Raw genomic sequence first — 15,882 nt, forward strand, 5'->3', positions numbered from 1 at the left:
ATAAAAATAATATGGAACCTGGTACCTAATGTGTCCTTAGGAATGCAGAAACTCCACATGGATCAGGCAGGCGTCATCACCCTGCCTAGATAAGGCTGGTTGCCCTATCCGTGGGGAGTAACATGGCTGTGTAACAAGAGCTTTGAGGACAGCTTGTACTCCAGCCACCAACACTGTCACACAACCTTGGATTATTATTCTGTGTGATGGTTATTTTCATGTGCAACTTGACTGGGCTGCAGGTGGCCAGATATCCTGCCAAACGTTATTCCAGGTGTGTCTGCGAGGGTGTTTCCGGACAAGGTTCACTTTTGAATCACTGGAGTCTGTTTCAGCAGATTGCCCTCCCTGATGTGGGTGGCCCTCTGGGTGGTCAGGCCTTTCAGGATGGCTGTTCTCTTGCTCCCTGCACATCCCCTGCTTGACTAGCCCCTGCTCCACTCATGTATCTATCCAGTCTTCTTCATTACAGCACTTGGTCAGGAACTGCCTACATGCTCGCTCCTTGCCCCAGCTGCTGGTTTCCCTGGTAACTGATAAGCCAACCTGAGGCCAATTCCCCCTATAAATAGTAGCCTCCTCCCCCACATAGCGTATGTTGTCTCCACGTCCTGCTTATCATCTGCCATACATCCATGAAGGGGGTGTCATTCCAGGACCCTTCATTCTGGGTGTGTAAGATCCCCTGTCTAATGGGTATTGATGTCTCTGTTGCTGTCTCCACCTGGCTCTTTGGTCCTGAAGCTGAGTTTGCATGCCTGCGGGGTGCAGTCCAACAACTGGCCTGCCAGGAAGCCGGAGAAACTCCCACGAGCGCTGAGATGTCTGGAAATAAGGACAGGGAATGGAAAGTTGCAGGGGGTGACCCTGAGGTGGCTGTCCTCTAGCACGTGCATGGGGCCCTGTGGCAGCTGACCACTCTGGGAGGTTCTTTCTCTTCCATTATATTAAGAATATCCTGGTAAGCTCAGAGTTTCTTTCTGATTTAGGAGTAACTCCATGTTCATGGCTCATCTGACTGCCTGGTGATGGCTGGTGAATACACACAGAATGCAACAAACTGAATCATCTATTACATAATTGGGTGTTATCTGGTCAGGAAAGATCAGTCTACCCCCAACCCAGCACCCCTACACAATGAGAGACACAGGCTTTAAGGATATTAACTCAGGGACGGGCTTTTGGATTGGACATGGCCATTTACCCAGAATGTGAATAATAAGAGTAGCCTTGGGCTTCTGGTCCCAGTTCCAGTCCATGTTCCTGGCTACAGGAGAGGGCAGAACAATGAAGTAGAGGGATGGGACCATAGCTACACTGCGTTACAACAGATGTGAGACCTTACAGAAGGCCAACCCTGGGTTGTCAAGCATTGCAAAAAAACCACTACTGGGAGCCTATAACAGCTGTGTGCGAAATAAAGATCCGCCATGGACATTGGCATTGGCTGAGGACCAAGAAGTCCAGGAGTGGGCTCATAAAGATGACATCCATTGGGATTTCCACAGCCTTACAACCCCACCGCTGCCGGGCTAATGGAAAAGATGAACGGACTACTGAATGATTGAAGCAGGAAACCCACGTCCTCAACCGGTGGGCCAGGAGGCTGATTCAAGCCCTGCAGACTGTAACTGAACATCTCAGGGCATGCGTCGTCCCACCCATCATCTACTCCGTGTTCACCCAGAGTCAATACCATCTGAATTCAACTCTTAACCACCAAAGGATCCAAAGGTTGCCAACTATCAGTCAAGACAATAACTCACTTTTGCCTACAGGATCTCCCCCCAGAGGGACACATTATAAATGACCTGGGACTGGCAGGTAAGTCCCCAGTGGCTGGGTTTGCCAACTCGTGGGGAATAAGATTAGAAAGGGACTTACAGATCTCACCTGTTGTCTACCCAGCCCCACTGAAGACTACTTAGGTAATTAATCTTGTCCCCTACTAGAGAAAGGCACCATTATATTATACCTCCAGTAAAATTTATAATATTATAACCCTCCAATACTCGGCACCACCTCTGGAGACTGCTGGTGGACAGGTGACACGATACTGCTGGCCAGGACAAAAATCCAAGGTGGGGTTGGCGTGATCTCAGAGTGCTGTTCCTGCTTCTATTCTGCTTAATGGTCATAATCTCCCCGGTGTTGTGCCTGTTAAGCATCTTATATTTCCTCCCGAGTCTGAGTGGAGAGAATCTGCTTGCAGGGGGGGAGACACTGGTGGCCTCACTATGAAATGAATCTGATTGTTGGGTCTGCAGCGAGATGCTATTGTCATCATCCTCTGGATTTTCATGAAAAATTGACCCAATAAGCACTTGGCTCCAAAGTCTCCTCACCTATAGGCAAATCACTCCCCCTAGCTTACTAGGTGTCTTAGTCTTAATGCTCCTTAGCTGCTGTTGCTTGTATCGCGTTTGTGGTATTTGGTTGCAGTGCGCCTTTGTACACTTGACCTCGGGGCTGTCATGGAAGAGGGGTGCACCAAGAGTGTAAGGGTCATGCAAGGTAGGTGGGGTGGAGTGCGCGATCAGGCCTTTCAAGATGGCTGTTCTCTTGATCTCTTTACACTCCCTGCTCATCCAGCCCCTGGTCCACTCATGTGATTGTGGTTGCTGTGCTTAGTTGTTCAGTCTTGTCCAACTCTTTGTGACCCCATGGACTGTAGCCTGCCAGGCTCCTCTGTCCATGGGGATTCTCCAGAAAAGAATACTGGAATGGGTTGCCATGCCCTCCTCCAGGGGATCTTCCCAATCCAGGGACTGCACCCAGGTTTCCCACATTGCAGGCAGATTCTTTACCATCTGAGCCACCAGGGAAGCCCCCATTCATGTGATAGGCATAATCAATAACTGCCTACAGGCTTCTCACTTGCCCCAGTTGCTGGCTTCCCTGGTAACTGATGAGCCAACCTGAAGTCATGTCAGTTCCCCCTATAAATGGTAGCATCCTTCTCCCCTGAGTGGTAAAGATTGCTCCAGGTCCTGTCTGCTACACATGGTGGGTGTTGCTCCAGGACCTTGTGTTTCAGATGTGTCACACAATGTTGTGTTAATTTCTACTGTATAGAAAAGTGCTTTACACCTATAAATATGATCTTTTTCATATTCTTTTCCGTTTTGGTTTATCGTAGGAAATTGAATACAGTTTCCTTTGCAGTAGAACTTTGTTTACATTCTCTATGCAGTAGTTTGCGTCTGCTAATCCCAAACTCCCAATCCATCCATCCCTCACCCTCCTCCCTTTTGGCAACCGCAAATCTATTCTCTGTCTGTGAGTCTGTTTCTGTTCTGTAGATAAGTTCACTTGTATCATAGTTTAGATTCCACATAAAAGTGATATCATCTGACTTACTTAGTGTGATCATTTCTAGGTCCATCCGTGTTGTTGCAAATGGCATTATTTCATTCTCTTTTATGGCTGAATCCTACTCCATTGTATATATGTACCACATCTTCTTTATCCATTCATCTGTCAATGAACATTTAGGTTGTTTTAATATCTTAGTTGGCTGGATGGCATCACTGACTCGATGGACGTGAGTCTCAGTGAACTCCGGGGGTCGGTGATGGACAGGGAGGCCTGGCGTGCTGCGATTCATGGGGTCACAAAGAGTCGGACACGACTGAGCGACTGAACTGAACTGAACTGAATATCTTGGTTACTGAGAACAGTGCTGCAACAAACATTGAGGTGCATGTATCTTTTTGAATTACAGTTTTCTCTGGAAATTTGTGGCAACTCTTTTCATTCTCTGAAGAGTGCCTTTGAACCCACCAAGGTGATGTGGCTTTTCCATAGTGTTAAACTTCATTGTGCATTTCCCAGTGGCGCTAGTGGGGAAGAGCCTGCCCGACAGCACAGAAGATGTAAGAGACATGGGTTCGATCCCTGGGTCGGGAAGATCCCCTGAAGGAGGGCATGGCAACCCACTTCAGTATCCTTGACTGGAGAATCCTATGGACAGAGGAGCCTAGTGGGCTTTAGTCCATAGCATTGCAGAGTTAGACCTGACGGAAGCGACTTAGCATGCAAACTTCACTGTAATAAAATGAGAGAGAAAAAAATGTTCCTGGGAAGAACTTGTGTTCTTCTGGGTGTTTTCACCACCACCACCACCCCCACCCCCACCCCGGCACCCTGAGGTTCATATGTTGAAATTCTAACTCCGAAGGTGATGGTATTTGGAGGTGGGGCCATTAGGCATAATTGGGTCATGAGAGCAGAGGATGCTCTCAAGGATCAGTGCCCTTGAAAAAGACCCCAGAGAGCTCCCCACCCCTTCCATCCTGTGAGGATACAGTGAGAAGTCATGGGCTATGAACCAGAGAAGTTGTCCTCCACAGACAGTAAATCTGTTGGCATCTTTATCTTGGATGACTCAGCCTCTAAAACTGTAAGAACTGTTTGTGATTTATAAGCCACTCAGTCTGTGGTCCTTAGCCTGTTCGGGCTGCCTTAACTAAAAGCAGAAGATCTTAATTTTGATGAAGTCTGATTTGTCCATTTGTCTTTATATAGATTGCAATCCTGGTGTCATAGCTAAGAAATCTTTGCTTAAAGCAGGGTCACATGAGCATTCTCTTCTGTTTTCTTCTGGTACAGTTTCTCTACCTTTTGTAGTAATAAGTTGGGCCAGGCAATTCTTAATAATTCTGTGCTAAACTCACATTAAATATATTAGCTCTTTTGTGGATTCCATGGGATTTTCTACATAAATCTTCACATTGAAAATAAAGATGTTTTCCTTCTTCCTTTCCAGTATGGATACCTGTTACTTCTTTGCTCTTTGTTTAGTTGATAAGTTGTGTCTGACTCTTTCGCGACCCCGTGGACTGTAGCTTGCCAGGCTCCTCTGTCCATGGGATTTTCCAGGCAAGAATACTGGAGTAGATTGCCATATTCTTCTCCAAGACATCTTTCTGACCTAGGGGTCAAACCTGAATCTCCTGCATTGGCAGGCGGATTTTTTTTTAACCACTGAGCCACCTGGGAAGCCCCAAATATCATTATTTCTTTTTTGTTGTTGTTGTTCAGTTGCTCAGTCGTGTCTGATTCTTTTCAACCCCATGGACTGCAGCACACCAGGCTTCCCTGTCCTTCACCATCTCCTGGAACTTGCTCAAACTCGTGTCCATTGAGTTGGTGATACCATCCAACCATCTCATTCTCTGTTATCCCTTCTCCTCTCGCCTTCAATCTTTCCCCTGAATCAGGGTCTTTCCTAATGAGTCAGCTCTTTGCATCAGGTGGCCAAATTGGAGCTTCAGCTTCAGCATCAGTCTTTCCAAAGAATATTCAGGATTGATTTCCTTTAGGATTAATTGGTTGAAGCTCCTTGCAGTCTGAGGGATTCTCAAGAGTCTTCTCCAACACCACAGTTCAAAAGCATCAGTTCTTTGGCATTCAGCCCTCTTTATGGTCCAACTCTCACATCCATACATGACTACTAGAAAAACTATAGCTTTGACTAGACAGACCTTTGTTGGCAAAGTAATGTCTCTGCTTTTTAATATGCTGTCTAGGTTGGTCATACCTTTTCTTCCAAGGAGTAAGCGTCTTTTAATTTCATGGCTGCAGTCACCATCTGCAGTGATTTTGGAGCCCAGAAAAGTAAAGTCTGACACTGTTTCCATTGTTTCCCCATCTATTTGCCATGAAGAGATGGGACCGGATGCCATGATCTTAGTTTTCTGAATGTTGAGTTTTAAGCCAACTTTTTCACTCTCTTCTGGCTTTCATCAAAAGGCTTTTTAATTCCTCTTCGCTTTCTGCCATAAGGGTGGTGTCATCTATGTATCTGAGGTTATTGATATTTCTCCCAGCAATCTTGATTCCAGCTTGTGCTTCATTCAGCCCGGACAGCCTTGACATACTCCCTTCCTGATTTGGAACCAGTCCGTTTTTCCATGTCCAGTTCTAACTGTTGCTTCTTGAGCTGCATACAGGTTTCATAGGAGGCAGGTAAGGTGGTCTGGTAATCCCATCTCTCTAAGAATTTTCCACAGTTTGTTGTGATCCACACAGTCAAAGACTTTAGAATAGTCAGTGATGCAGAAGTAGATGTTTTTCTGGAACTCTTTTTTTTTTTTTCTATGATCCAACAGATGTTGGCAATTTAATCTCTGGTTCCTCTGCCTTTTCTAAATCCAGCTTGTACATCTGGAAGTTCTTGGTTCATGTACTGTTGAACTCTGGCTTGGAGAATTTTGAGCATTGTTTTGCTAGCATGTGAGATTAGTGTAGTTGTGCATAGTTTGAACATTCTTTGCCATTGCCCTTCTTTGAGATTGGATTGAAAACTGACCTTTTCCAGTCCTGTGGATGCTGCTGAGTTTTCCAAAGTTGCTGGCGTATTGAGTGCAGCATTATCACAGCATCATCTTTTAGGATTTGAAATAGCTCAACTGAAGCTATTTTCATCACCTCCACTAGCTTTGTTCATAGTGATGCTTCCTAAGGCCCACTTGACTTTGCATTTCAAGATGTCTGTCTCTAGGTGAGTGATCACACCATCGTGGTTATCTGGGTCATGAAGATCTTTTTTGTATCGTTTTTCTGTGTATTCTCGACACCTCTTCTTAATATCTTCAGCTTCTGCTAGGTCCATACCATTTCTGTCCTTTATTGTGCCCATCTTTGCATGAAATGTTCCCTTGGTATCTCTAATTTACTTGAAGAGATCTCTAGTCTTTCCCATTTTGTTGTTTTCCTCTGTTTCTTTGCATTGTTCACTCAGGAAGGCTTTTATATCTCTCCTCGCTGTTCTTTGGAACTCTGCATTCAAACAGGTATATCTTTCCTTTTCTCCTTTGTCTTTCACTTCTCTCCTTTTCTCAGCATCTGTAAGACCCTCTTCAGACAACCATTTTGCCTTTTTGCATTTCTTTTTCTTGGGGTTGGTTTTGATCACTGCCTCCTGTACAATGTCACGAACCTCTGTCCATAGTTCTTCAGACACTCTATTAGATCTAATCCCTTGAATCTATTTGTCACTTCCACTGTTTAATCATAAGGGATTTGATTAAAGTCATACCTGAATGCTCTAGTGGCTTTCCCTACTTAATTCAATTAAGTCTGAATTTTGCAATAAGGAGTTAATGATCTGAGTCATAGTCAGCTCCTGGTCTTGTTTTTGCTGCCTGTATAGAGCTTCTCCACCTTCAGCTGCAAAGAATATAATCAGTCTGATTTCAGTATTGATCATTGTCTATGTGTAGAGTCTACCTAGCCTTATTTTACCAGTAGGATATTGTGAAATAGAAAAGGTTATAGTTGTTCATTCTTTCTGGTCCTATCCTCATCTTGTTTCTGATACTGGGGGGAAGAATCCAGTCTGTTACTATTAAGCATTACGTTAGCCATGTGGGGGAATCCTGCTTTATAGATTTTTTACAAACAACTTGTTCAGTCTGGAGCTAACTATTCCTCACCCATGAAGCAGGACCCTTCTGCATTCTCTATAGCACCTTGGGATCCATGAGGTTATCTGTCTTAGTTAATGGGAAGAGTCACTGTCTTGGGCCATTGGGATACCCACCTCCATTATCTCTAATCTTTGCAGAAGAGTCCCCAACCTTGGGGACTCACATGCATGGGCTTATCAGGACTACCATTTCTCCAGTTCTCTCTGGGGAGCACTCTTCTGATCTGAGAACTTAGCCACCATGGGTTCCCCAGACTCTCAGCCATGGCTTCTCATTTCAGGGGGCCCTCCATGACTGCTCCCTACACTGCACCCTGGAAATTCTCTCATGGAGGAATGCTGGGCTGACTTCTTGTTTCTTGCCTCTCAGGGATCACTGACCTTGTTTCCTGAGCTCCAATACCCTGCAATCATTGTGGCATATATTGCATCAATTTTTTGGTTGTTTCAGGCAGGAGGTTATTCCCATTCATATTACTCCATCCTTGCTAACAGCTAAAGACTGTTCAGTTATTGAACTAATTCCAGATTTTTGCTGGAGTTCCATTATTTGTTAAGAAAAAGCATTGTAACTATTAGTTACATGGCTTGCCTGATCCAGGAAAAATTGAGCCAGAGCACCTTATCTTGGTGTGCATAAAAAGCTAGGGAATGGTGAAGGATGGTAGTAATTCTTGTTAATTATATATTACTATGTAGTGGTTGTGGTTTAGTTGCTAAGTTGTGTCTGAATGTTTGCAACCCAACGGACTGTAGCCCACCAGGCTCCTCTGTCCATGGGATTTCCCAGGCAAAAATATGGGAGTGGGTTGCCATTTCCTTCTCCAGGGGGTCTTCCCAACCCAGATAGAACCTAGGTGTCCTACATTGCAGGCAGATTCTTTACCCTCTAAGCCATGAGGGAAGCCCCATCTATTACTACATATATATCATCTATTACTGCACCAAATCTTACTACTACAGGGGAGTAATAGGAACCCAAGGCTAAAAGCAAAAGTCTTAAACCTGCTTTAATTCCCAAATATTCCCACTCCATTTCCTCCTCCAATTCACGAATATTCTTTTTGGAAATAACTGTTGTTTTCTGAACAGAAAAAGTAATGTATTATCACAGGAGAAAAATTTTGGAACAGAAAAAGCTCAGCGAGTATAGAAATAACTCTCATTTTCTCAGAGAACACATATCCTTCCAGTCTTTTTTTTCCCCCATGCTGTCATAGCCATATGCTTTCTTTCCATAAAACATATTGTACCATTTGGTGTCATGGGGGTATAGAAGGGGTGGGCATGTTTTGATCACATAATGGAATATTTGAAATCCTGGGAAACTAGGGGAAAGGTCACCAACCAACTGTGCCCACCCAGCCACCCGCACCAGACTGGAGCTGCCTGCCAGTTTGGGTATCCTGATCTATTCTCTCTACAGGCTATAAACTCCCAGAGGGGGAACCACACCTTTGAGAACTTTCCCCATAGGACCTTGAAAATATTAACAGTTAGAAGCTTTATGGAGAGATGGGCAGGTTCCTGTTAATACTAACAGCTAAGGTTTACTGAGTACTTGCCATATTCCAGGAACCATGTTAAGAGCTTAACCTCCGTAAATCCTCAAAACATTTAAAAACCCAGGGACTTCCCTGGCAGTCCAGTGGTTAAGACTCAGAGCTGCCAATGCGGGGGGTGCAGGTTCAATCCCTGGTGAGGGAACTAAGATTCCATATGCTATGCGGCATGGCCAAAAGAGAATTAAAAAAAAAAATCAGATGTACTATTATTACCATTTTATAGGAGATAAAATTGAGGCTCAAAGAGGTTGGATAAATAAGCCCAGTGTCACAGAGCTCTTGGGCGGCAGCGGTGGTGGTGGTGGGTGATTTGTGTCCAGGCACATGTAACTCTGCTCCATTACTCTGACGCTACACTGACCACAGTGCCATCTGGGTTTGGGTTGGAGTTCCAGCCTTCTCTCACTAGCTGTGTGGCCTTCAGCAACTCACTTAACCTCTCTGAGCCTTAGTTCCCTCACTTGCGGAATAAGTATAATAAAACATCTGAGTTTTCGAGAGACAAAAGATATAGAGAGTGTCTGGCTTTGTGTCTGTTAACAGTGGCCACTCCAAAAAGGCTAGAGCCTCTCTAACCCTTAATAACAATTCACTGAAAGAATGAAGATTTCCCCTCCTCAGCATGCGGAGTGTTAACTTAGAACCTCAGGCTGTTAGCGCTTCTCTGATCTTGGCACTAATTACGTACAGAAATCATTTTGTCTCTGCCATGTCTAATGAAAGCGACTGTACAGAAATGGAATTTATCATGATATGTGTTAGGAGAGTTTTTTCTTCTTTAAAAGACTACCTCAATTTCCCCCACTTTTCATTTCCCCCTCTCCTTGCCAGATAATCAAATACAAAAGTTATATTAACCTCCCAACCACTTCAATTAAAACGCTCATCCAAAATTTGAAAACAATTAAAAAACCCATTATCTCAGATTTAACGTTCTCTGATTCCATGTCTATTTTCTGCCATGGCATAAACGGCAGGTAACGTTATCACAGTAGGTGCCTTCTGGAAAGCTTTGCCTCGTTCTCCGCTAGTCAGTCCCGAGGCTGCTCGCCCGGCACGGGCCTTATTAAAAACCCACATGCCCTGGTGTACTTTCGTCATGTCCAAATGCATTGAAATAATTGATTGTTTTAATGAGTTCTCCATCTGTCTCATTTTCTTCTGTCTTTCTCTACTCAGGAATGGATTTCAGAGAGAGGGAAAGACAGATCCACTCTTGGGAGGTCATGGGCTGAAAGATGTGAGGGTCCTTGACTTGGATCTATTGCCCTGGGGTTCTGCATTCCGTGATGAAATTAGAAATGGTTCTCCCAAAGAAGAGCATGCCATGAGGTGTGTTAGGAAGCTGTGGTGGCTGCAAAGAACACAAGACCTCTAAAGATGGGTCAAGAGAAATAATGCTGTAGTCACTCCTTGTGACTTCTGGTTGTGTCAAACAATATGTACTGTGTGCCTGTTGTATAGTAAGATACCATGCCAAATAGCAGAGATATGGTCTCCAAGGCCTAGGAGATTCAATAAAAAATAAACGAACAATAACAACCAGCAAACAAAAAACCAAAACGCAAAACACAAAACACCCCCCTCCACAAATCCCCAAACTCCTTGGATCAGACACATTCATACACTACTCATGGAAATGTAAATTTTTGAAACCTGCCTGGAGTATAATTTAACAATAACTATCAAAACATTTAAGAGATATACATGCCTATTCACCTAGCAATCAGCCTTCTAATCATTTATGATAAGGGGATAATCACTTATGTGTATAAAGATTTAACTACAGCTGTGTTCTGTGCAACACTTATAAAAGCATAGGGGAAAAAAACATTGGAAAATCTAATTGTCCAATGACAAGGAATTATATAAACTAATGACATATCTTTAGAATGTAATATTATGAAGTCATTTAAAAGTATATTAGAGAAGAAAATAAATTGAAGGAGTAAAAATGAAGACTGTGTTGTTAGTTCCCTCACCAGGGATTGAACCTGCACCCCGCATTGGCAGCTCTGAGTCTTAACCACTGGACTGCCAGGGAAGTCCCTGGGTTTTTAAATGTTTTGAGGATTTACGGAGGTTAAGCTCTTAACATGGTTCCTGGAATATGGCAAGTACTCAGTAAACCTTAGCTGTTAGTATTAACAGGAACCTGCCCATCTCTCCATAAAGCTTCTAACTGTTAATATTTTCAAGGTCCTATGGGGAAAGTTCTCAAAGGTGTGGTTCCCCCTCTGGGAGTTTATAGCCTGTAGAGAGAATAGATCAGGATACCCAAACTGGCAGGCAGCTCCAGTCTGGTGTGGGTGGGTGGGTGGGCACAGTTGGTTGGTGACCTTTCCCCTAGTTTCCCAGAATTTCAAATATTCCATTTTGTGACCAAAATATGCCCACCCCTTCCATACCCCCATCATGAATCTCAAGTTTTTCTTTTTTGTCTTTAGAAAAATGATCCATTTAATCACCTAGAAAAGTATTAAGGGTATTAGACTTCACCTGTAGGCATTGAAAGAGCAGGTTTTGACCTTGTTTGGAAAAGTGAGGTTGCAAAGTCTCTAGCCATCATGGAAGGTTTTAGTTTCCTGTATTTGGAGAAACTCTCTGGCAGGGCTTTAGGGAGCAGGCAGTTTGAGGAGCTCCATCTACTCTTTTGGGGACAGAGTGCCCTTATCCAGATTTGAGTGTCTTCTCTCCCCTAAAACTGATGCTGCAGTCAAAGGGTGATTGGGCAGAGTTCTCCAGTTTGTTCCTGTCCTCAGATTCCTTTGCCCACCAGCAACAGTAAGGGTCATTTATGGAGTACTTCCCCTGCGTCAAACACTGGCTCCATATGTCCAGCCCTTCTCCCAGCCCCACGGTTACTACCTAGTCTGAGCCACCATCATCTGCCACCCAGATCCTGGCAGTAGCCTCCTAACTGGTCCCTCCACTTCCTGTCCTGCCTTCCAGAGGCTATTCTCAACACAGCAGCCAGAGGAATTGTTAAAACCTAAGTCAGATGAAATGACTTCCCTGTGTGAGATTCTGCAACAGGTCACAGTCTCACTCGTATTAAAAACCAAAATCCTTACTATGCCACGAGGTTCACATGATCCAACACATGAGCCTGTTCTGCCCCCACCTCCCACTGCCGCCCCCTCTACTCACTGTGCTCCTGGACACTGGCTTCCTTTCTGTTCCCCAACACACCAGACACAGTCCTGCCTCAGGGCCTTTGCACTTGCTGCTCTTTTCCCATTACACACTTCTCCAAAATACACACATGGTTCACTTGTCACATGTGGTACTATGGCTCAGAATAAAAATGATAATATATGTGTGTGTGTTTACACATATAGGGAGCAGGCAGTTTGAGAAGCTCTATCTACTCTTTTGGGGTCAGAGTATCCTTATCCAGAATTGAATCTTCTCTCTCCTCTGAATTCAAGTGATGAAATCAACAAAGGTGTATTTTGATATATTAATGAGGCAACTTTTGAACCCCACCTACTAATGGGAGCTGGTTGCTGGGAGAGCCAGTCTTGTAATTAGAGGGTTAAAAACTTTCAGTCCCACCCACCAACCTCTGGGGAGAGAGGAGCTGGAGGTTGAATCAATCCCCAACAGCCAGTGAGTCCTGCAGTCATTCCTATGTAATGAGGCCTCCAGAAAAACCCCAAAAGGATGGGGTTGAGAGCTTCCAGACTAGAGAACACACAGAGGTGCTGGCAGGGTGAGGGCACAGATGCTCCTCGCCCTGAGTGTCTCTTCTGCTTGGCAGTTCCTGAGTTGCACCCTTTAATGCCTGTCATTGTTGACCAACCCTCACCCGGGAGAATGCCAGCTCCACAAGGGCAGGCAGTGTGGTCTGATGGTCTGTCTGCTTTTCTGCTCTATTCCCAGTGCCTAGAACAGTGCCCGCCATACCCTAGGTGTGCAGTGAATGTTTGTTGAATGAATAAGTGAATGTATGAGTGAATACAAGAAGTGTGACCAGTTTGTCATCCACAGATGAATGAGGCCTGGCATCCAGGGGCTAAACTTTAACTGGGGTTTAAGTCCTCACAAGCCCAGGTGTATAACGTGCCTGGCATACAGTAGGCACTCAGTTCACAGCAGTATTATTGTTGCTGCTGTTGTTGCTCTCAGACTTCTCAGCTCAAAACCTCTCTCCTCCATCTCTGATCCTCCCACATTTCTGGCCCCGTATTCCCAGCCTCCCCATAGTTCTGCAGGGTTGGTTCCCACCAGGTCTCCTCTCCTCCGTTATCCTTCCCTATCCACCCCTTGATTGTTCTCTCTTCCTGCTCCTCAGGGGAGCAGTCAAATCCAGCAGCGTCTGGGACCTCATTCTGTCTCTCCACAGAGACTGTCTCACTTCCTGGAAAAGCAAATCATCATGAACCACTTCCTCCCTGGACCAAACACCAAAAGCATCCTTGACAACACGCACCAGTTCTGGCTGCCGACAGACCTTTTCAGATGGGACAAGCTTCCAATCAATTCTCATTTCTTCCAGGTGAGAGAGAGAAGCAGTTGGGTGACCCAAGGGGCCCTGAGAACCTCCCACTAGAAATTACTTCGGCTTCTACTTTTCTGCTCAGCTGGGCTGCCAGTTTCTCTGCAAACTCAGTTATTTCTCCAAATGATTCACAGAAACAAACTCTCCCCAAAGACAGAGGCAGGTCTACTCCTGTGAGCTGGCATCCAGTGCCAGAGTGACATTCACTAAATTAAAAACAAGAAAGAAACGATGGGAATAATAATAATAATAAATTTTTATAAGCACTAACTGGGTGCCAGGCCGAGACAGATGTGATAGCTTATTGAACCATTTCCATAACTCTTGGTGGTAGATACTTCTCTACATTATAGAGGAGGAAAATTAGGCACAGAAAGGTTAAGTAACTTGCCTAAGGTCACACAGCTGAAGAGTGGAGAAGCCAGGCTTTCAACTCAGGTCGTCTGGCTCCAATTACTGAATAGATACCATCTGGCCAGACACAGCTGGGTGTTGTGTGTGTGTGTTAGCCGCTCAGTCGTGTCTGACTTTTTGCAACCCCAGGGACTGTAGTCCGCCAGGCTCCTCTGTCCGTGGGATTCTCCAGGCAAGAATACTGGAGTGGGCTGCCATTTACAAATAAACAAACAGAAACACAGAGCATGCCTTGATGGAGCTAATGGTAAACCAGCAGAGGGGGGCGTGAAAGCATTAAACGTATAAATCAGTGTCTAGCTACAGGTTGCAACGGTACCAGGAAGGGAAAAGAACACGACAGTCCCTTTGGCTTTCCCTTGGAATAAATGCTGAGTTTGGGCTTTCACTGGGGCCCACTGGTACCTTTCAGACCCTACTAGCCAAGTGGTTATTGTTTCCTGGGTACCCACTCTGTGCCAGGTTCTAAATGGCATGATTTATGCCCAGGCTCCCTCTAGTCATTACTAAGAAGGAAGTATTTTCATCCCCTCTGACAGATGGGACCCAGAGACTCAAGGAGGCCAAGGGACTTGGTCAGTAGACTTGCTTGAGGTCTTCTGATAGTGACGGGCAGAGCTGGGACTGACCACAGTGAGTCCTTTCTTTCTTCCATATTAAAGGTCTGATTTCTTATCCTCGGCACTATTGACGTTCTGGGTTGGATAACTGTTTGCTGTGGGCTGTCCTGTGCTTTCTGGGATGTTGGGCAGCATCCCTGGCCTCCACCCACTGGATGCTGGTAGTGCCCACTCTTGCCCCAGTCCTGACAACCAAAAATGTCTGCAGACATTGCACCATGTGCCCTTTGGGAAGTAGAGACTCTTTCCTATTTAAAAACCCTTTCTAGTAGCAGTAACCCCAAGAGTTCCCCCAAGCTTCTTCGCGGCACAGTATTTTAACAGCGATTAATTGTTATTCGGGCCAAGAGGATGCCAGTTGGCCTGGGATTCACTTCTCAACACCCAGGTCCTCCCATCTCTAGCTCTGCAGGGTGTGGCTAATAACACCAGACCCCCCTCAACTCAGAATGTCCTCAGACTTGGGGACTGCTTTTCTCTTTGTCCATTTCAATCAAGACAAGCACCACTGTTGGCAGAGCAGATGTTTCCTGCTGGTGCTTCCTGTGTCCGGAGCAGGCGGTCCTGTTAAAACCTTTCAATGAAGGCTTTTATTCCTGGATATGAGTGATTCAGGGAGGGGTGGGCAGGGAAGGGGGCTCTGATGTCAAATCCTGGCAGGAGAGGCTTTCTCATCCTAACATCTTCCACGCGCCCTCAAACAAGACAAAGATGTGTCCTTGTTTCGGGCACCTGGTGAAAAGTGTGGCATATGAGAGTCACACATGGAAAGACCTTCAACACTTTACTAGTTGAGTGACTGTGAGATGATGGAAAACAGATATATTGGTCTCTGGCCCGCTGGGTTCCTGGCTCCTAAAACCCTCGTAATGTTCTACGTGATGGGAACACTAGGAGCATTTTCTGTTCTAATGAGGCAATTTTAGGTTGCCACTGGTCGCCCAAAAGACCAAGTTGTAATTAGAAGCTTGAAATTTTCAGGCCCTGCCACCTTCTCCAGAGAGAGGAGAGGGGCTGGAAATGTGGTTAATGATTGATCATGCTTACATGATGAAGCTCCACAAAGTCCCAACAGTATGGAATCTGGGGGAGCTTCCAGGCTGGTGAGCACATCCACACATGGTGGAGTGATGCACTCAGCTCCATGGAGACAGGTGCTCCCTCGGTCAGGGCCCTCCTGGATCTTGTCAACCCATGTATCTCTTCATCTCTGCGTTATTTTCTATCCTTTATCATATCCTTTATTTTAAAATAATTATTTGTTTGGCTGCACCAGGTTTTAGTTGTGGCATCAGTTCAGTTCAGTCACTCAGTCATGTCCAACTCTTTGTGACCCCATGAACCACA

The 15,882-nt window shown here is 45.1% G+C and overlaps 1 long non-coding RNA gene across 1 annotated transcript; it reads left to right on the plus strand.

Moving 5' to 3' along the window:
• The first annotated feature begins 993 nt into the window (after positions 1–993).
• Positions 994–14,872, plus strand: LOC138991480 (uncharacterized). Its single transcript, XR_011467440.1, has 3 exons — positions 994–1,824; positions 13,346–13,498; positions 14,455–14,872. It is a non-coding gene; the product is annotated as an uncharacterized lncRNA (long non-coding RNA).
• Positions 14,873–15,882: the final 1,010 nt, after the last annotated feature.

The sequence above is a fragment of the Bos mutus genome, chromosome 17 (genome assembly GCF_027580195.1).
Source record: "Bos mutus isolate GX-2022 chromosome 17, NWIPB_WYAK_1.1, whole genome shotgun sequence".
Taxonomy (NCBI): domain Eukaryota; kingdom Metazoa; phylum Chordata; class Mammalia; order Artiodactyla; family Bovidae; genus Bos; species Bos mutus.